Source organism: Globicephala melas, chromosome X (assembly GCF_963455315.2).
Source record: "Globicephala melas chromosome X, mGloMel1.2, whole genome shotgun sequence".
Taxonomy (NCBI): Eukaryota; Metazoa; Chordata; class Mammalia; order Artiodactyla; family Delphinidae; genus Globicephala; species Globicephala melas.
The window spans coordinates 123,603,147-123,623,822 of record NC_083335.1 but is presented as its reverse complement, the minus strand read 5'-3'; the positions used below and the strand labels follow the sequence as shown (position 1 = coordinate 123,623,822).

The following is a 20,676-nucleotide window of genomic DNA, read 5'->3' as shown; positions in this document are numbered from 1 at the left end:
ACAGAAATGAGCTATCAAGCCGTGAAAAGACACGGAGGAACCTGAAACGCATATCACTGTGTGAAAGAGGCCCATCTGAAGAGGCTGCACACTGTATGATTCCAACTGTATGTCATTCTGAAAAGCAAAACTATGGAGACAGTGAAAAGATCAGTGGTTGCCAGGGGTTGGGGCTGGGGGCTGGGTAGGAATGAATAGGTGGGGCACAGAGGATTTTTTTCGGTTGTTGGGGAACCAACATTGTTTTCTTGTCAACAGAACCTGCCTGGGGAAGTAGGGGGCCCACTCTGCCCCCAGGGGGGCTATGGACCTTGGTGGTCTGGGGCCCGTGGGAGAGATGGGTCCACCCAGTGAGAACGGCTCTGGCCACCACTGGCACCTGGGTGGTCAGAGGCAGGGTCTGGGGGGCCAGCAGGGGGCATGGGAGCCCTCCAGGGACCTGGGTCTTGGTTTCCCCTGGCTCATCTGCAGGAGGCCAGTGAGGGCGATCAGCTCACGCCCACTGAGCCAGGCAGCCAGAGGATGGAGTGGGGAGGACCCAGGGGGACATGACTGGGGGTGAGACCACCAGCTTCAGAGAGCCCATCACCTGCTGAGGGGCCTGAGACAGGTGCAGGGGAACACACTGCCCACAGGGCAGCGGAGGGTCAGAAAGAAAGACATCTTCACAGCACATGACTGGGAACCCTGCATCCCTGGGTGGCTCTCTCCACTCTAATGTCCTGCTAGACTGGCCCTGAGGCCTCTGCCTGAGGCTACTTCATCCAGAGGCCAGAATGAGGGATGGCACAAGGTATGATACTATAGTTATGGATATGTCATTATGCATTTGTCCAGACCCATAGACTATACAGCCAAGGGTGAACTCTAATGTAAACTATAGATTCTGGGTGATAATGATGTTTCAGTGTAGCTTCATCAATTGTAACAAATGTGCCACTGATTGGGATGTTGATAATGGGGGAGGCTATGTGTATGGGGGAACAGGGGGTGGATGGGAATCTCTGTGCCTTTTAGTTTTGCTATGAACCTAAACTGCTCTAAAAAATTAAAACTTTTTTAAAATAAATGTTTTAAAATTTAAGTTTTTAATTTAAAAAACTCTTTGAAGTTTCTCCGAAAGTTCTTAGTTCTAAGTGAATGAAATTCAGATGTCTTATATGCTCTTGTCACTTAAAGATTTTCTCTTCCCGTATGATGCATGGGAATAGCTTAAGTAGATTTTTAAATTGAAATTTGAAATCCAGGATAGGTATTGTGTAAGTAGAAAAGGCCGTTGAATCCTAGGTCATCTATTCTATTAGGAAAACATAGCTGGCTTCCCAGATGCTGGGTGCTTATAATTCTGCAGATAACATATTTTTCTTGAAATTGACTGTTTTTATTTTTGCAAAGCGAGGTCTTTTCTTGGGGTTATCGAGCTTTCTCTTGTATCCCATTTAATTCATCATGTTTTCTCAAGTGATCTCTCATTAAAACATGCTATTTTTTTTGAAGTTCATATTAAAATAACCCAGAATCATGATGAATGGGCTAGAATATCATATAAGTCAGGGGATAATGTACTATGAGGTGTTCTGTATTAGTTTGATTAATTATTCTGTACTGTCTAGTGAATAGCATAAATTAGCACAATGAAGAAGCATATATCACAAGAAAACCATGTGACAAAAATCTGACTTAGTAAAGGCGATTAGAATGGGAAAACCATGTATCTCTAGTAATTCTTTTTTCCTGCTTATGTTTTCTCCACTACAAATGAAAGTCAACTAAACTACATCCTGAGCCTTCCAGCCAATATGTGTGTATCAAGGGGGTAGACTTTGCTTTAGTATTAAAATAAGTCCTTCTAGGATTTGTCGAGTGTGTTCCAAAACGCGTTACTAAGCTCTTGTGTAGGAATGCAAATAGTTTTCATTTACGGGGCATTGTGTGTTTTTTCAAGTAACATTTTTTAAATGGTTGTAGTGATAATAGCAATAGAATCCAGTTCATGTATCCAGTTCATGTTATCTGGCAACACATTGTCTCTGGTTACTATTAATGATTCTGAGTAATTAGCTCGATAATTTAAAATTAATCCTTAGCCTCTGCGGGTCAACACACCAGAAACCAGGCCGTAATGAGTCTCTCGGGAACTGCTTATTATGAAGCAGGATCACCCCTGTCAAGTTTCACAGCTGCCAAGCATCTATTTTGAAAAATAATAGGGGACTTGAGAGTGTCTTTAAAGACTGCTGTGATTTTCCTCCTCACTGTTGTCCCAGTCAGTGCATAGCATTTTCCTCGAGTTGTTTATTTTATGAAGATACCCAGAGACTGAGGTGAGGCCGAGACACAGTGGAGGCCAGCGTGGCCTGGACCTGCTGGGGATCATTGCCCTGGGTGATTCGTGCTCCCCGAGGTAGTGTCGGCCCTCAGGCTCAGAAGCAGAAACGGACTTGGAGTTGGTGGAGACTCAGGCGCGCGCGCACACACACACGCACACACAGACATCCACAGATCAATTTATTATTTGATAAAGAGGATAGTATGTCTCAGTACCCAGAATGCTATGAGATACCTGAAGAGCTGGATGAAGTACTCAGGACTCTACGTGGTAACGTGGAGAGAGAGAAGGAAGCGACACTTGGAGTGGGATTCCATGAAGTCCTGTGTAGCAAAGTACGACCAACAGTCCTCCTCCCTCTGCAGCCAGGTTCTCTAGCTTCAGCAAGCCTCAGAATCAGTGGGTAGCCTTGTTAAAACACAGCTCACTGCACCCCACCCTCAGAGCTTTTGATTCTGTGGGTCTCGGGTCAGACTCTAGATGTGCATGTCTGACAAGCTTCCAGCTGAGGCGGACACTGTTGGTCCCGGGACCCCACTTTGAGAACCACTGATGTAGGGTTATTTATGCTCTGGGGCTTCTCTCTAGGGTCCTTCTCTGCTTGGTAAGTTGTGCCACGTTCTAGCATGGAAACTTTACGTTCTCTGCCCCCTGACCGCAACATTCCTCTTCTGACCAACCTTCCTCCTTCGTTCCAAGTTACATAACATTTATTAAGATTTAGCTGATTAAGTAGGAGTCGGTGGTGGCTTCCTCAGCAGGAATGTCACTGAGGGCACAGTTTCAAAACAGTCACTTGTCTAGGGAGAGGGTTGGAGTCTCTGCTGGCCGTCATCTCTTTGGAAACATGGGTCACGGCTCCAATCTGTTGATGGGGGAAGAAACCCATCACTGCTTCCTCTGACCATATGTGTTCAGGAGATCTAGGTATAGGGGGAAGACGCCTTAACAAAGACCTTAGAGAGCAAAAGTCATTCGCAGGCAAGATTTGTTATGAAATGAATTCAAGAACATGACGTTGGGGGGTCTGGACAGGGTAGAAAGAGCACCATAGAACGGACTGGTTCCCCTTGGGGGAGGGCAGATGCGGGGCATGCCCACATCATCTCCTTGTGACTGTGTGGTTGCTTCTTTAAGAGGGCTGTTTTCACCCCAGACTGGACGGCTTGATCCTAAAGAGTCTACTCTATGGTTAACAGTTGTCTCCTTATGATGCAAGCGTATGCCTTAAGTACTTTATGTAAAACACGAGGGACCGGTCATCGTTGGCGGCGAGATGGAGAGAAGATGGGACGTACAGAGACACTGCGCTCTGACCGATGCCGGGAGGTGGCAGGGAGGTCAAAGTGAGGGAATAAACCCCGACAGTGATTTTTTGAAGTAAGTGGAAAAACTGCATGAAAATATTAAGGCAGATTCTCAGTTGGGGTGGAGGTTGGGGTTTGGTTGAAACAACATAGCATTCCTTCCATGGCTTTGATTTAGTTTTAGTCACTGTTATGGGATGAACTGTGTCCCCCACCCCCCAAATCCATATGCTGATGTCCTCACCCCCAGTACCTCAGAAAATGAGCTTACGTGGAAATAGAGTTGTTGGAGATAGAATTGGTTAAGATGAGGTCATACTTGAGTAGGATTAGCCCCTAATTCGATATGACTGGTGTCCTTATAAAAAGGGCAAATTTGGACACAGACACGCATAGATGTGAGGACACAGGTAGAAAACTGTGTGACGATTGGATTTGCAAGAACGGGCAGCTAACGCTTAAAGGACCCGCGCTCCCTGGTGGCTTTCGGAGGGGGGGTTTAAAGGCATCATTTGGGGTGAGGGTTGCAGGGTACATGACTTTCTTCTGATTGGTTGGTGGTGGTTCCAACCAGACTGGGTCTTGTGCTCTGTATGTAATCACTATCTTCCACCCGGGTGGGAGCCTTAGTTTCTGAAGAACAGCTCAAAGATGTGTGTCAGATGGTTATGTATGTTCCTTGGGGAGCAACTCGGACTCTGTTTTATGCTGAACTATTGTTTAAGCTATCATTACTTTTTTTGCTTAACTGCTTTTCCTATGTTTCTGCATTCCCTCACTTCCCTAATTAGTAACTACTTAAGTCTGCTCTTTAGGACTTAGGGAAGGCCTAGAAGACTAAAGCCTTTTTCTGTAAACAAGAAACAGGGTACACGGAGGGGCTTTTGTGCCAGGGGGGACCCTGCAGGGTCCTGCTCAGTTTCAGTCCCCCCTTTTCTTTGCTACTCCTCGGCCCTGATGGGAACAGGGACAGGACAAGAAAGGGAATAAAGTCTTGGATAGAGAGGTTAATTTTATACCTGGCAGGGGAACTCGGTTTTAGGGGGACTCAGTTTGACCATAAAGCAAGGAACGGCTAAGAGTTCAGAGAAGGGCATGGACCAGATTCTCCCCTAGGGCCTTCGGAGAGGGTTTGGCTCTGCTGACACTTTGATCTCAGACCTCCAGCCTCCAGAGGGTGAGAGAATGTGTTTCTGTTGTTTAAACCGTCTAGTGTGTGGCGTTTTATTACAGCAGCACTAGGAAGCTTCTTGTCACTGGGTTTCATTTTGAGTTTTAAATGCTGTTAGGAATAGCGTGATACTGTGATTTATAAGAAGATGTATTTGGTTGTTCAGGTGACCAGAGTATTTCTCATATTATGTATTTGGTCTTCACCCATTGGTTCCTGACTCACAACTCTTAAAATCCTTGCAATTTCCTGTAATAAGAGCGATGAAGGTATCTTTTGTTACGTTAACGAGAACGGGGTGACTTTTGAAAAGCTCCTGGGTAGTCTAAAGAAGGGGGTTGGTTGCCGCCCCCTTCAGACATCCTGGGAGGGGAGGTGGGCTGGAGGTTGGATCAGTCACCAGTGGCCCAGGATTTAATCACACCTATGTAATAATAATAAGCCTTCTGTAAGAACTCAAAAGGATGGGGTTCAGAGAGGTTTGGGGTCGGTGCCCACGTGGAGGTGCTGGGAGGGGGTTGAGGTTGGAGAGAGCGCGGAAGCTCTGTGCCCCTTCCCCATGCCGTGCCCTGTGCTTCATTTCCATCCGGCTGTTCCTGAGTTATATCCTTTTATAATAAACGAGTCATCTAGGCAGTAAAATGTTCCTGTGGATTCTGTGGGCCACTCTAGCAGATTAAACCCAAGAAGGGGTCATGGGAACCACTATTTATAGCCAGTTGGTCCCAAGTACAGGTAACAACTTGGACTTGCAACTGGCGTTTAAAGCCAAGGAGGGATTGTTGGAACCGCCAGTCTGTAGTTTGTTGGTCAGAAGCTCAGGTGATAGCCTGGGCTTGCTGTTGGCATCTGAAGGCGGGGGGCAGTCTAGTGGGACTGAGCCCTTATCCCGTGGCATCTGGCGCTGTGTCAGGGTAGATAGTGTCCGAATTGAATCACCCTGTTGATGTGCAAGAATTGCTCAGTGGGAGAAACCACCCTCCCCCCTGCAACACACATGTTGGAATTGGGTCCAGGACCCCCAAAGAAATAGTATTTGTTGTTATCAGATTTTTAATGTTCCCCCAAATGGGGTTATGAGTTATGACTTTAATTTAGTGCAGCTCTGCATTGAAGTGCTGGTCTGATCTATGCTTTGCGTGGACCTCGTGCGTTTGCGAAGATTCCAAGCAACCAAATGATATAGAAGTTCACGACTGACCTTATTCCTAAACAGTTGAAAGTCGTTTTCTTTATCATTAAATCAAAACTTATTGAACGCTCTTAGAATTCTGACTTCTCCACGGTTAATCAATCACATGAGCCAGGCAGGACTCCAGAACTCTCTGTGAACTTCTTCTAAGTTATTAAGCGTCGCTCCTTGTGCGAAAAGCGCTCCTGTCAATGGATTTGCATCTTGCCAGCTAGACAGTAGTCTTGACTTTAAATGATCCCAGGGGTCTTCATAAACGTCTCTGCGACGATCTTTCTAAAAACACTCTTCTTCGCATTTTAGTAAAGAAGAAACTAATTTTTCCGAGAGCTCACAGTTTACGATGGAGAAGTGACCTGGGATGCTCAGTAGGGTCTTCTGACTCCACATGAGGTGTGCGTTGTATTAAAATAGTTTGATTTGAATCAACAATGTGTTACATATTTTTAGACTTCCTGGACTCCACTATCTGCGTCTCTAAAGAGAGGGCATCGGTCTTGAATCTCCCTTAACTCTCCCAATTCTCATGATCTAGAATTTTCCTCAGATCCTGGCGTTGCCAGTATTGCTGATGGCTTTCATGTGTTACTCAAATCTGTGATAGTGAGTGACCCAAGTGGCGAGACAGTCCTAGGCATGGTCATTCCGAGGTTTAGTGCCATCACTGGACACTTACATCCTCCCTCCCCACCCATTCTGCACTTTCCCTTCTCCTCAGACACTGGTGGGCATTTCTCAAAAAGTTCCCCATTTCACGTTCACTTCCAAGATGCGGGCTGTCTGCATCATTGTCTTGGTCCCGCCGTTGAGTTTCGTGGGGTTGAGAAACATCTCTGTGGCCTTCCGTCTCAGGACTCAGACTGAATGGGCCCTGTGTTGCGTCTTTCTCATGTGGTTTGGGCCTTTCTTTGTAGGTGTAGTAAATGTTTTGGAGTTATTAGTGGTGTTAAGTTAATTAGAGGATAAAATATTGGCAGGCAGAAGGTCTAAAAGTTAATACTTCTTACCCCTTTGCTCTGTAATGGTTTTGAGAGGTTTAGATAGGAATTCAGGGACGGAAGAGTCGATGAGACAGGGTAACGTGTTACTGGGACACTGTAACCTCCTTCCTTCGGAAAGTTCCTTGTATTGTAAGACAGTGGCATGTCATTAACGACTTACATGTGTCTTGTTTTCAGCAAGAAGATGGATTAAATGACCCTCAAAGGTCTTCTCTGTTTTGTAATTACAGGGTAGCGTCTGAGTCAGAATTCTACAGTTTACAAACATTTTGAGTGCCTATTTGCAGTCATGTTTTGGGTCCCTTTCCTCGTCCTGGTTGTACGTAGACAGCAGGCTTGGTCCTAGTCGAATAGATCTTATACTTTCACAGAGAGGGATTGACAGAAATGCCCACTGATGCAAATGCTTTGCACAGAACGTGACTGTCAGTAATGTTGAAGGAGGTCTCAGAGAGCTCTGGGATCCCACGTGTCTCATGTGATGAACGGTGGAGAGCCCTCAATAAGTTTTGCTATAATAAATTGGTTTTCAATTGCTTATGAATAAGAGCGGCTTTTGTGTACTACCCTTCCCAGGTAGGACAAGATTGAATCCCTCTGTAGCTCAGAGATCTTGTGAAGTCATTGTTTTAGTAGCTGACTACATCCCTTTAGATTCTGTTAATATTTCTCCTAATTTTCTGTTTTGTTCACGTCTAAAACATCCCACGATAAAAACACAACAGCAACAAGAGCAACAACAATTAAGGAAAGAAAAGGCCTAAGAAGACTCCTAAATATTCCTAGTCATTTAACGTTGCTAAGTATACTTTAGTGAGTTGTAAATATGTACCTCATCCCTGTCTTTCCAGAGAATGATAGTAAGAGATGTAATGAAGAGTTGCGTAAAGTTACGTTTCTAAATTGCTGTTCCACATTGCTCTTGCATTTTTTCCTCCTTTGATAATGGTTTGAACTCTTCACAGGAACTTTGATGTGTCTTTTAAACAATATTTCCACTGTTCCTTTCAGTTGTTTGGTACACAGCCTCACACGAAAGTTGCTTTCAAAAGGGCAGATTAACACAGCTGCCTATAACAAGTGGAAACGTATTGGAAAAACAATATGTTCTTCGGTGAACGTGCTCAAGAGACCACAATTCTCTTAGTTTCAGGAAAGATGTATTAACCTGCAGTGGAATTGTGGTGGCTCCTAAGCTAGCCTGGTGGATCGAGGAGCATCTTGTTGGGACTTGAAATGAACAGATGTGTCCTTGGGCTGTAATGCTGACCCCCCTACCAGCCTTTTCCTATAAACCCACTTTCCTCTGCTGCACTGGAGGGACTACACTTCCGTGCTGCTCTTAACACCTTCCCACCATGGGGTTCCTTTCTTCACCCCCCTCATCGTTTTCGAGAAATACGCCTCATATCTGCTTGCCTTTGTCGAGACTTAGCTTCTCCCAGAAGCCCTTCCGTTGGAGAAAGCGCATTCCCTCACACTCGATGTCTACGGCAAGATGCATGCTTTCCTCGGGTGGTGTTATGCGTGCAGCATATTCTGGGGTTTTGAGATCTGAGCTCAGAACCTTCCTGGGTGGTGTTCTTAGGATCAGCCCTGCAGGGGAAGTGGACGGAGCCTGGAGCGGGAGGTGGAGGCGGGCTGCGGGCCGGAGCAACTGCAGCCACCGCGGGTCCCGTCGCACGCCCTGGAGCTTAGGGTGCCTTGAAAGTTACCCTGAATGGGACGAGGTTGGGCCTTTGTTCCCCAGCATCAACCAGGCATTGGATACGGGCTTCTCCCTGAAGGAACGTGGCCTCGGGTCGGCTCTCTTCAACCAAGTGCCACTTCTGGGCGGGGAGAGAGGGCGTTTAGCCGTGAGCTGCCAGCTCTCAACACTCTCAGGAGCCAGGAACGTGTTCACTTCAGTCACGTGGTTGGGATGTGGGGCCATCTGGGTGGTCCATGGCAGTATTTCCCACAGACAATTAACTCTTATTTTGTAGAACAGAATTCTCCCACAGTTCCAACCATTGGCACACCTTGGCGCTCTCACCCACCAGAACGCTTCTGTCTTATGCTTTTTAAACTCCACTTTTCCATGCTGAGCACAAGCACCTACCATTTTAGTGCTTTCATTTCCTTTGCACAAGCGCTCTGTCTCGTTCAGCACAAGACCTTCATTCCGGAATCCCTCAAAGTTGAGATAGCCTATTGGCCTAGTGTTTACTACATGTGCCACATTGTAAGGAACGTTCGGGGCATCTGTTAAGCTACAGGTTCCAGGGTCGCGTCTAGGTCTGCCGAGTCAGTCCCTGAGAACCTTTGTGTTTAACACATTTCCCAGGTGATTCTTGAACCAGGCAAGTTTGAAAGTACTGTTACATTGACCCTTCCTGTAACTTCCTGCTGAGTCCTGTCTAGGACCCGTGATGCATCATTTTAATCTTTTTTTTTTCCCCGCAGTAGTTTCATTTTCTTGCCCTTTGGCTACTCTCTAGCTATAAAATTCTAACTCTAAATCTGCCAGGCTCTAGTAGCTGCCTGCTTGGATGTCAGCTCAGTGTTGGGTACTGCCAGGAAGATCACACACCTGTAGGGAGCGGTGTGACTGTAAATCCACCGTCTCAGCCGCAGGTAAACGTCTGAACTGTCCATCCATCCTCCGAGTGTGCCTCGGGTCAACTTCAACTCTCGTCTTCCTTCAGCAACTAGTGCGCTTTTCACTTCCTCCTTAAATTCCCTCCCCCATTACACTCACTTCTTGTGGGAAGTTTCCTCAGTTCTGGTCTCATTGGGAAGAACGAAGGGCACAGGAAGCCCCTTCCTCCCAACTTCCCGTCAGGACAAATTCTGTACTCACATCGCATGTAGACATCGTAGGAGCTGACGTCGGGTTTACCTTCGGTGTTTGTGGTATGGGCAGACCTTCCTACATCCGCTGACCATCCCCTGCTCCTTATCATCACCGGCCGACTCTCTGGAAAATAGTTACCAGTTTAATAAATCGCTCACTACTTATTTCCTGGCTGCAGATTAGGGAAAGGGGGAATAGTCCCCAGAAGAGTAACTATGAAGATATGTCAGTATGGAGGAGAAAGGGATTTGTGGAGAGCTGACATACATCTGTATACAAGATTTCACGGGATCTAAGAAGCCATGGGCAGAACATCCATTTTTACATAACCCGAAGATTTTAAAAAAATGATTGTGAATAATGACAGATGGTTTAATGATGGTCATTTATGAAGCATCATTGGGTCTCACTAATACCTTGTTGCTTTGTTAACAGCTTTCATCTGGTCCAGGAGATTTGGAGATTTCTTCCGCCTTCATTTGCATTTTTGCATGAGATTGTGAATCCTTTTGTTCATATATTAGTAAGAACGTGTAGCACAGATTCATCTACCTGTGACATACTCCTTCCTTAAATCCTATAAAGTATTAGTTATTAGTTACAAGAAAATATGAAAATGTGCAAGTTCAGTCTTTCCACCAATGAATATTTGCTGCACCTCTTTAGTCTTTGCATTTCTGAGCACAGAATAATTTTTCCTTTCAATGTCAAATCTTAGTCTAATTATTTTAATCACATTTTTTAAAATTAATTTTTATTGGAGCATAGTTGATTTACAGTGTTGTGTTAGTTTCTGCTGTACAGCAAAGTGAATCAGTTATACATATGCATATATCCACTCTTTTTTAGATTCTTTTCCCATATAGATCATTACAGAATATTGAGTAGAGTTCCCTGTGTTATACGGTAGGTTCTTAGTAGTTACCTATTTTACATATAGCTGTGTGTATATGTCAATCCTAATCTCCCAATTTATCCCTCTCCCCTTCTTTCCACCTTGGTAACCGTAAGTTTGTTTTCTACATCTGTGACTCTATTTCTGTTTTGTAAATAAGTTCATTTGTACCATTATTTTAGATTCCATGTATAAGCGATATCATATGGTAATTTGTCTTTCTCTGTCGGACTTCACTCAGTATGACAATCTCTCGGTCCATCCATGTCACTGCAGATGGCATTATTTAGTTCTTTGTTATGGCTGAGTAATATTCCATTGTACACATGTACCACACCTTCTTTATCCATTCATCTGTCGATGGACGTTTAGGTTGCTTCCATGTCTTGGCTATTGTAAATAGTGCTGCAGTGAACATTGGGGTGCATGCATCTTTTCAAATTATGGTTTTCTCCAGATATATGCCCAGGAGTGGGATTGCTGGATCTTATGGTAGCTCTATTTTTAGGTTTTTAAGGAACCTTCATACTCTTCTCCTTAGTGGCTGCACCAATTTACATTCCCGCCAACAGTGTAGAAGGGTTCCCTTTTCTCCACACCCTCTCCAGCATTTACTATTTGTAGATTTTTTGATGACTGGTATGAGGTGATACCTCACTGTAGTTTTGATTTGCATTTCTCTAATAACTTGTGACAATGAGCATATTTTCACGTGCTTTTTAGCCATCTGTATGTCTTCTTTGGAGAAATGTCTATTTAGGTCTTCTGCCCATTTTTGGATTGGGTTATTTGTTTTACTGCTATTGAGCTGCATGAGCTGTTTGTGTATTTTGGAGATTAGTCCCTTGTCAGTTGCTTCATTTGCAAATATTTTCTCCCATTCTGGAGGTTGTCTTTTCATTTTGCTTATGGTTCTTTGCTGTGCAAAGCTTTTAAGTTTAATGAGGTACCATTTGTTTATTTTTGTTTTTATTTCCATTACTCTAGGAGGAGGATCAAAACAGATCTTGATGCAATTTATGTCAGGAGTGTTGTACCTATGTTTTCCTCTAAGAGTTTTATAGTATCTGGTCTTACATTTAGGTCTTTAATCCATTTTGAGTTTATTTTTGTGTATGGTGTTAGAGAATGTTCTAATTTCATTCTTTTTCATGTAGCTGTCCAGTTTTCCCAGCACCACTTATTGAAGAGGCTGTCTTTTCTCCATTGTATATTCTTGCCTCCTTTATCAAAAATAAAGTGACCATATGTGCATGGGTTTATCTCTGGGCTTTCTATCCTGTTCCATTGATCTATATTTCTGTTTTTGTGCCAGTAGCATACTGTGTTGATCACTGTAGCTTTGTAGTATAGTCTGAAGTGAGAGAGCCTGATTCCTCCAGCTCTGTTTTTCTTTCCCAAGATTTCTATGGCTATTCAGGGCCTTTTGTGTTTCCATACAAATTGTACAATTTTTTGTTCTAATTCTGTGAAAAATGCCTTTGGTAATTCAATAGGTATTGCATTGAATCTGTAGATTGCTTTGTGTAGTATAGTCCTTTTGACAGTATTGATTCTTCCAATCCAAGAACATGGTATATCTCTTCATCTGTTTGTGTCAGCTTTGTTTCATCAGTATCTTATAGTTTTCTGAGTACAGGTCTTTTGCCTCTTTAGGTAGGTTTATTCCTAGGTGTTTTATTCTTTTTGATGCGATGGTAAATGGGATTGTTTCTTTAATTTCTCTTTCTGATCTTTCAAGTCACACTTTAAGTAGTAATTAAACCCAACATGTATAGAACCAACAAGGTACACAACTCAGTGTAAATGGTGATAGCGTGCACAACTGTGACCACCAAGTTCACATGTGTAAAGTGTTGACCTCTATGTCATGACTGCCACCTGGCCAGCAATGATGGTGCACATTCATCGCAGTTGGGGTAAGAAGCACCCCGACTTCAGAAACAATCAGATTTTATGTCTTCATGGTGTGTTATCTCAGGACTTTTCCTGAGGTTGTTGAAAGGGGATGTTCTAGGTCCAAACAAGTGCATCCTGGTCATTAATCATGTTTCCAGAGCTCATTGCCTCCTCGTGTCCACCAGACTTTCTTTCTGTGCTTTGTCTCTAACTCCTGTGGACTGCAGGTGTAGCTGGGATACTCAGATTTTAGTGGGGACTGCATATCCAAAGTTGGACGGGCCGGCCCGGTGGTTGCCATGGAGACCGAGCTGAAGCTACATAACTGAGCCTAGCCTCCTAGTGTCAGAAAGTACCACCTCTTCATTCAGGCGCCCACCAAAGGGGCCGCTGAGAGGCAGTCCTCATGCCAATGGCTTTAGTGTGGCTGGGTTATAATCATCTTAAAGAATGCAGAAGATTTGCCTTCGCCTCTTGATGACAAAAGCAAAATGTGCTTTTATATTAAATTTTAGAGAGGTTTTAGCATCTCGTGTTTACGCCCAAGGACTTAATATGCCACTTAACCCAGACTTTCGGGACCTTTTCTATCTTTCTTGCCTATTTCATCCACTTCCTTCCCTACGGCTCCTTCTCTTCTTCCCGGTCTTGTCTTTCTCACCATCACTGAGACCCAAACAAATGATCAACACTAAAGTCAGGGACCCTTCAAAGTAAGGGTTGGAAACAGAAGTGGGTGTGGCCGACACAAGCCACCCACCTTGGAGATAACCCTTCCAGCACTTCGAAGCAGATGGTCATTCCTACCTGCTGAACCCTTGTACCTCTGCCCTGCCAGCCTGGGCCCTTTATTCCATAGGCGTTTACTTTCCAGACAAGCAGGTATGGGGCCTGGGGAGAGGTTCCTGGAATTGGGAGAATCCACACAATTTACCAGCGAAGTAAACACTTGAGAGTGATGTCTGAGCATACGCCTGCCTTTATAATCTGCATTCATCTTCATCGACACCGTTTCTTGTCCCTGCTGTGAAGGAGGAGCTGGGAAGAGAATGAAGTTTATACCGACGTTTCTTTGTTTTCTCGGTTTCCCAAGAACAGTGCTGGAGTTGTTTAATTTATATAGGTACTCTATTGCTCGTGCTTCCCTTACTTTGTAATACGAGTCATTTACTAAATTTTAGTTATTACATTTCATGCTCCCTCTAAACCTACCTAAGGTTGGATTTCTCTTGGCACGAGTCATTTATTCAGTCTTGAAATCTTCCAGGGCTTTATGTGATTTTGTGGAGAATGCACAATTTACCAGAATTTTCTCCTGAAAATATAAATTTTATGACCAAACATGGTTCAGTGAATACATACCCCAAATCATAGCTGTGGCAAGAATGAATTCAGACCTAGCACATCCTCTTGGAGGAGATTACAGTTGGAAGACTACTGCCTGAGGTGTGCTAACAGAAGCTAGCATCTCCGATTCTGTGGTGGGTCCCAGCATTCTGTCAGAGACAGTAGGTAGTAAAAGTTGCGTCCTCATTTAGTGTTCTCCCACAGACAGAATTTGTAAGCATATTCCTTATTAAAATTCATAGTAAAGTGTTAATGAAAGTAATGTTTTCCCATATGGCATCGTCGAGCCCTTGCTGTTCTATAAATTTTTCTTTAGATGACTTTATTTACATCTATAAAAAGATAATTAGCATGACTGTTTCTTAAGTAATTTGTACTTGCTTCTGAATACAAGTTTTTGTTCAGATTTTCATATTCTCAGGCCCAATCTCTTGGACACTCTACAGGAAACAAAATAATGAGGCCATTTCCTAAAAGCTCCACCCAGAGAAGATGAAAAATTTGTTCAGCTCCATCTATTTATTTCCTTCTTTTCAGTTCCTCATGATCTAATGATTAAGTTTAAATTTACTTGTATGACTCCCTATTCCATTCATGTATTTATTCAGTCAATATTCATTAAGATCATGAGGGAGCCAGTGGTGAGGGGGAGATATAGACACATTCTGTCTTTAAGGAGGTCATGGGCGGGGCCGAGGTGGGGAGTGGTTGTGATGATCACTAAGGAAAGAGAACACGAATATGTTTATACTTGGCAACTGTGTAGAATGCGTCGGCAGAGAAGTACAGGGAGGCGCAGAGCATGTGCAACAGGGGAGCTGTTGTAGTCAGGGAAGGCTTCCTGAAAGAAGTGGCACTTGCAGTGACCTGAAGGGTGCATGGGAGTCGACTTGGGGAGGAGACAAGTTCTGGGTGGGAGGACAGCACTTACAGAGGTTCTCGTTCCTGGACAAGCTTGCCAGGTGTGAGGAAGTGAAGCAAAGAACCTGGCGGGGCCCTGCATTCCAGTGGTGGGGGCCAGAGGGGAGGGCTGGGTGTCTGGAGAGGTGTATTTGTACGGTCAGATACTGTTTTCCTGTGGAATTCAGTTCACTCTGAGAGATTGGTAGAATTCAGAGGGAAATTTTTTAGGGGGACTGGTTAATGAAAAGGCTGTTTATTTACTGAGGATGGTCCATAACATGTGAAAGAACTCCTCCTCTAAACAACAGATGTAAACACAGAGCTTTTTTTACCTTTTAAGTAGACTTTGTTGTAGGTTCACAGCAAAATTGAGCAGAAAATACAAAGAGTTCCTATATACCCTCTGGCCCTATACGTGCACAGCCTCTCCTGTTATCACCCTCCCCCACAGTGGTACATTTGCTACCTTGACGACCCTTCATCCACATGTCATCATCACCCCAAGTCCGTAGTTTACATCAGGGTTCGCTCTTGTACATTTTATGGGTTTGGACAAATGTATAATGTATCCACCATTACAGTATCATACAGAGTGGGTTCAGTGCCCTAAAACTCCTCTGTGCTCTGTCTGTTCATCCCTCCCTCCCCTCAGCCTCTGACAACCACTGATCCGTTCACTGTCTCCATAGTTTTGCCTTTTCCAGAATGGCATAGAGTTGGAATCATACAATACTGTAGCCTTTTCAGACTGACTTCTTTCGCTTAGCAATATGCATTTAAGTTTCCTGAGAAATATTTTGAATGAATGTATCGTTGTGATGACCACTAGCAAAGATTCATTTTAAAAAATATTTTGAGCCATGGAAATGCTGAGTGTCAATTTAAGTGTCCTGGACCCCTCTGTTAGCTGCTGTGGAATGCGTGAGAAACTTTGTGAGTGTATCGACGATAGAAAGGAATATCCTTATAACAACAAACGAAATCAACTATTTTATTTCTCAATTCCAAAGTAATAGGAAAATATTCTGGATGAAAATGAGCTGCTAAATTTTAATCTATGCCTTCATTTTAGAAACTTTACATTTAACATGAAATGAAAATCGTCGATGGAGTCACAGCTAGTTACTTGTGGTTTCATAGGGTTGATTTGTAAAGTTTAGGTCTATTGTGGGTTTTCTGGAACGGTTTCAACTCAAATGTTCTGTCCTGCTGTTGGGCAGTCACTCAGGTCTGAGTTTCCGAAACTGCCCACTGCTCAGGCCTTGGGGCTCTTCCACACCGTTCCCCGCTTATGCTAAAAAAACAAGTGGGATCTGTCCTAATTCTCTGTTTTCTTTGCAGATGGTTGTATCTAGATAACTAGTTTTCATCTCTCTTTATCCTTCCCTTGAGGGCCGTCTTTGAGTGAAGTGTTTACTTGAAGCTTTTGAAGAATTATTTTTCTTAAAGGAAAAAATCAAAAGGCTAGAAATGGAGGGACTTTGAAAATATCATTGAAATAGTGTCTGGGTGCAGTTGATTGAACTTTATATAGACTCTTTGAAAGTTGGATTGAGTGGCATTCATGTTTGATCTAGTTAAACCAATAAAATACAGGATATAATCTTGAGATAATTACAAAAGTCCCGCTGTCTGATCCTACCTGGAGGTTACAATGATGATTCTAGAGGCAAATGTCTTTCATGCCTAATGTACTTTGTCTCTTTATTTTGCTGGCTTTTAGCCAGAGCGAGACTTTTTTATTGTTGTTGTCAATTGGCTTTAGTGGTGAAGGCTATTGTAATGCAACTAAAAACTTCCCCCAGGCGGGATGTTGAAATGTACCGGATTCTTGTTTTTTTCCATTGCTTTCCTGCTCAAAGAGAGGTAAGAGCAGGTAAGCAGCGTAGGTGGATGGTGCAGTGTACGTGCACACCTGGCCCAAACACAGTGGCTGGAGTTACTCAGGGGCTTATAGACATCCTTGATGCCATTAGGCAGGGTTCGTAGAAGTTCTTTGTAGGGATAAATTGTATGTATGGCCGATGGTGATTGGTAAAGGCAAAGGCATAGGGCAGCTGCAATACCTTGACATGGGGGGGGGGATTGTTTTAAGAACAATAGGAAACCCAAAACCCAAAAAGGAAATAGGGTGGAAATGTGTGTGTGTGTAGAAAATTTCTGCAGAGAGAAAACTCCATGAATAAATTCAAAAGACAAGTGATGCACTGGAAACATTTTACAACACCTATTACAGACAAGTTATTATTAAGTCTAATTGGTACTAATAGCTGCTGCAGTTGCTAAGAAAAGGGTAAACCATCCAAAATAGAAATGGTAAAACGCACAGACAGTTCACCGTAAAGGAAATACAAATGGCCAATTAAAGGCAGTTAGAGCAATTGCCGTCTCATCACATTGGCAAACATTGGCAAATTGCTACCACCCAGGGAAAAATCCATGATAATTCCCCCCGCCCCCCTCGCACCCCCCAAGCCTCACTAATAAGATGGAACCGGTTAGCCTAGGATGAGTGTTACACACAGGAGCTGGGAGACTGTAAGTCCAGGATTACTCCTGCACTCCTCAGAACAAACATAATGGCAAACAAAGGAAGTAACGTCAATAATCACAATGGCCTTTAAAAAAAAAATTTTTTTATATCTAACTCTGTGCCAAATATTTTGCTAAATACTTTGCATGGATTACCTTTTTAATCTTCCCAAGCAAACTGTGACATACTATCTTCAGTAATGAAAAAAGAAATGATTATAATCACAATAATCTTCCATGCCTGCTCGCTGTTGCCCCGAATATTTCTTTCTAATGACAGCTTTTCATTTGATGATTAATGGGAAATTGTGCTTAAAATGAAAATGCTTTGGTCGAGGAGATGCGTTGATATTAACTCCCAATAAAATGTAGACAACAGATGGGCTTTGTGGCTATTGGGGTATTCGAGCCAATAGGACAGGGAACACTGTGTTTCAGCATGGGAGGGGGCGCAGAGTTTGCATTTGCTGGGCGGCTGAAGACAGTCTTTGCCGGATTCTTTTATTGTTGAGGTTGGACCATTTCCTCTACAAAGGGAGCAAAAGGATTCTAACCAAGGTGTGCCATGAACAGAGCGTCTCACAGATCGAATCCTCTATTTTCTTTTTTAAACCCCCTGACATTTACTAAATAAAATATTTTATTTCCAGTAAGTCAAAATCCACTGTAATCTGCTTTCTACCTACTCAGCCAACCTCCTCTCCTATTGTCTGTTCCAGCCCATCCATCCAATCTGTTGTTCTCTGAGCTTACGGCGTTCAGGACTGTCTGGACCAATTCTGCTCTCCTTCCGAGATTATAAACCTGGAGATTCCTTCACAGCCCACTGTAAATCTCACCCTGTGTCTCACTCAGCTTTCCTCACTGGGGTACTCACGGTTGAGTTTAACCACTGGCTTCAGGATGTCCGTATTTTAGTTGCCGTCTTTGACTCCCAGTTTCTTAAGTAGAAAATGGGTAAATGAAACTTGTGTCGTATACGGGATGGTTATGTGGGGCTGAATATGTCCAACACCAGAGCGAGTGCCTGCTATATAGATGTGGCCAGTCATGTCATCATGGTAATAGTTATAGGTAATAATCAGGTCAGTGGCATATTACCCCACGGGTAACATTTTGTCAGCCACTAATGGGGGGCAAGCAGCAGTTACCACGCCTGCTTTTGCAGGCCCAGTCACCTTTGCATGGCCTTTGATGGAAGCCACCTCTGTGAGAATCAGTAGCTGGTCCAGTTGCTACTGTGAAACTTTGAAGCAGAGAGCAAACAGGAAGGCCGGTCTGCTGGACCACACACTCTAGTTGAGGAGCTAAGGCTTAGATCAAAGAAAACAGATGCTACAGCAGGAGAGGGTGTGATACATCTCTCAAGAGCTGTGCGGCACATGCAGCAGAGGCAGGCATCCAGAGGTCCTGCCCATCTGTCCAGGAAAAGGCAGACCTGGAGGGGAAGGAGGTGGAAGCTGGTCCGAGGTCAAGGTTCCCAGAGCAAGGGGCCGGACCCTCTGACCTGACACGAGGAGGCAGAAGGTCCTCAGACCTGGTGCAGGAGCTTGTCAGGATCTGGCCCTGACCTAGTCTCTTAGATTGGCGTCCTTTCACTTCAGCCCTGAGTCTCTTTAGAAGGAACCCCACTGGTTCCCATCTCTGGGCTATGAGCACAGAGCACTCAAGTTGGGGCCAGGATGTTCTCTGACAGACGTGGTCCTCAGAAGTCCCAGCGGGACCCAACCCCGCATGGACCAAAGAGCCTTCCGGGAAAAGACAATGAGGGTGACGTTCTCCAAAGCTGCCCTGGACCCTGTTGTCAGCTTTCCTGTGAAAATATACTCCTCAACGTTTGGCCCCTGCTTTTTGTTGCAGTTGTCACCCTGTTTATGACCGACAGCTCAGTCTGCCTAACCCCCACTGTGAACTTTGAGTTTGTCACCAGGCCAAGGGCTCCTTTTCTGAAACACCAATTTGCCCATAATGCCCTCTTTCTTGCACCCTTTTTACTCACACGTCATTTCCAGTAATTAAACCATGTCCACTGTTGGTCCAGCTTTGGCCTCTGCCCAATCTAATTATTTCTCTGATGTCAACCCTGCCAAAGATCATACTTAACCTCAGCCCAGGCTGTTCATATACTGCTCCAGCTTCAGCCCTTGTTTGTCGGACTGATGAACATTGATATGTAGAGAGAGATGAGGGCCCCCTGAAGATGTGTGGACCTTAATAAGGGGATGAGTAGGTTGATACCGCATTATCTAAAATTGCAGAGATTCAGCAATTTGGGGGAGTTAAGACTGTAAAGGGGAAAGTTAGGGCCGTATGGTGCAGAGATTTCATAGCTAAAGCCTTACTGTGGGACTGAGATCTACAGCTGAGTGAGTTTTAGATAGGAGAGGAAAATTTCTAATCCTAAACAGTTGAGATCTACCCAGTGGTTTGGGGAATCCTGTATTATTAAGATACATTACTGTGAATGGAAGAGCAAATACCCGTACAATGGAATGTGACAACGAAAAAGAATGAAGTATTGACCTATATGGCAATGTGGATGAAGCAAAAATAGTATATCATTTAACACAATGTAAAACATGATGAAATGAAAGAAGTCGGACACAGAAGACTACATATTGTATGATTCCGTTTATAACAAGTGTCCAGAGTAGGTAAATTTATAGAGAAAGAAAGTACGTTCGTGGTGGCCAGGACCTGGGTGGAAGGACTGCTAATGGGTACTGCTTTCTGTCAGGGGTGATGAGAAAGTTCAGAAATTAGTGGTGATGGTCGCACAACCTTTCTTCTGAGAACCATTGAGTTATATAAGTAACTTTTGTGTTTGTGAATTATATATCAATAAACGTGTAATAAGAGTATTTTTCAAAAGATATATTATTGGTTCAGTGTTCTTTTAACTGCAAACAAAGGTGATACTATTCTATTCATACCGATGTTCTTAAAAGCTTAGGCATTCATATACAGGAAATGGACTACTTTATCTCATACCCAACCTTGAACTTCAAAGAACAGGAGGCCACAGCATCTTAATTTTTGGATGACTGTTTCTGTTATCTGTTACAACCACGCCAGCCTAGAACAATCTGATGTAAATATCACAGTCCAACCATCACCAAAATTTTAGTCATGTGGAATGACAAGTTTCAAGCAGGAATTCAAATACTAGGGAATAAATCATAGTCCTACAAAGCTATAGTCAAAAAGATACACGCACCCCTATCTTCATAGCAGCACTATTTACAATAGCCAAGACATGGAAGC

At 43.7% G+C, this 20,676-nt stretch overlaps 1 protein-coding gene and 1 pseudogene across 1 annotated transcript in view; one reads left to right on the top strand and one right to left on the bottom strand.

The window, feature by feature from the left end:
- Window positions 1-20,676, top strand: part of ANOS1 (anosmin 1) — a 192,454-nt gene that overhangs the window by 15,276 nt on the left and 156,502 nt on the right. The window lies entirely within an intron of this gene.
- LOC132594585 (histone deacetylase complex subunit SAP25 pseudogene) lies at window positions 303-9,641 on the bottom strand (annotated as a pseudogene).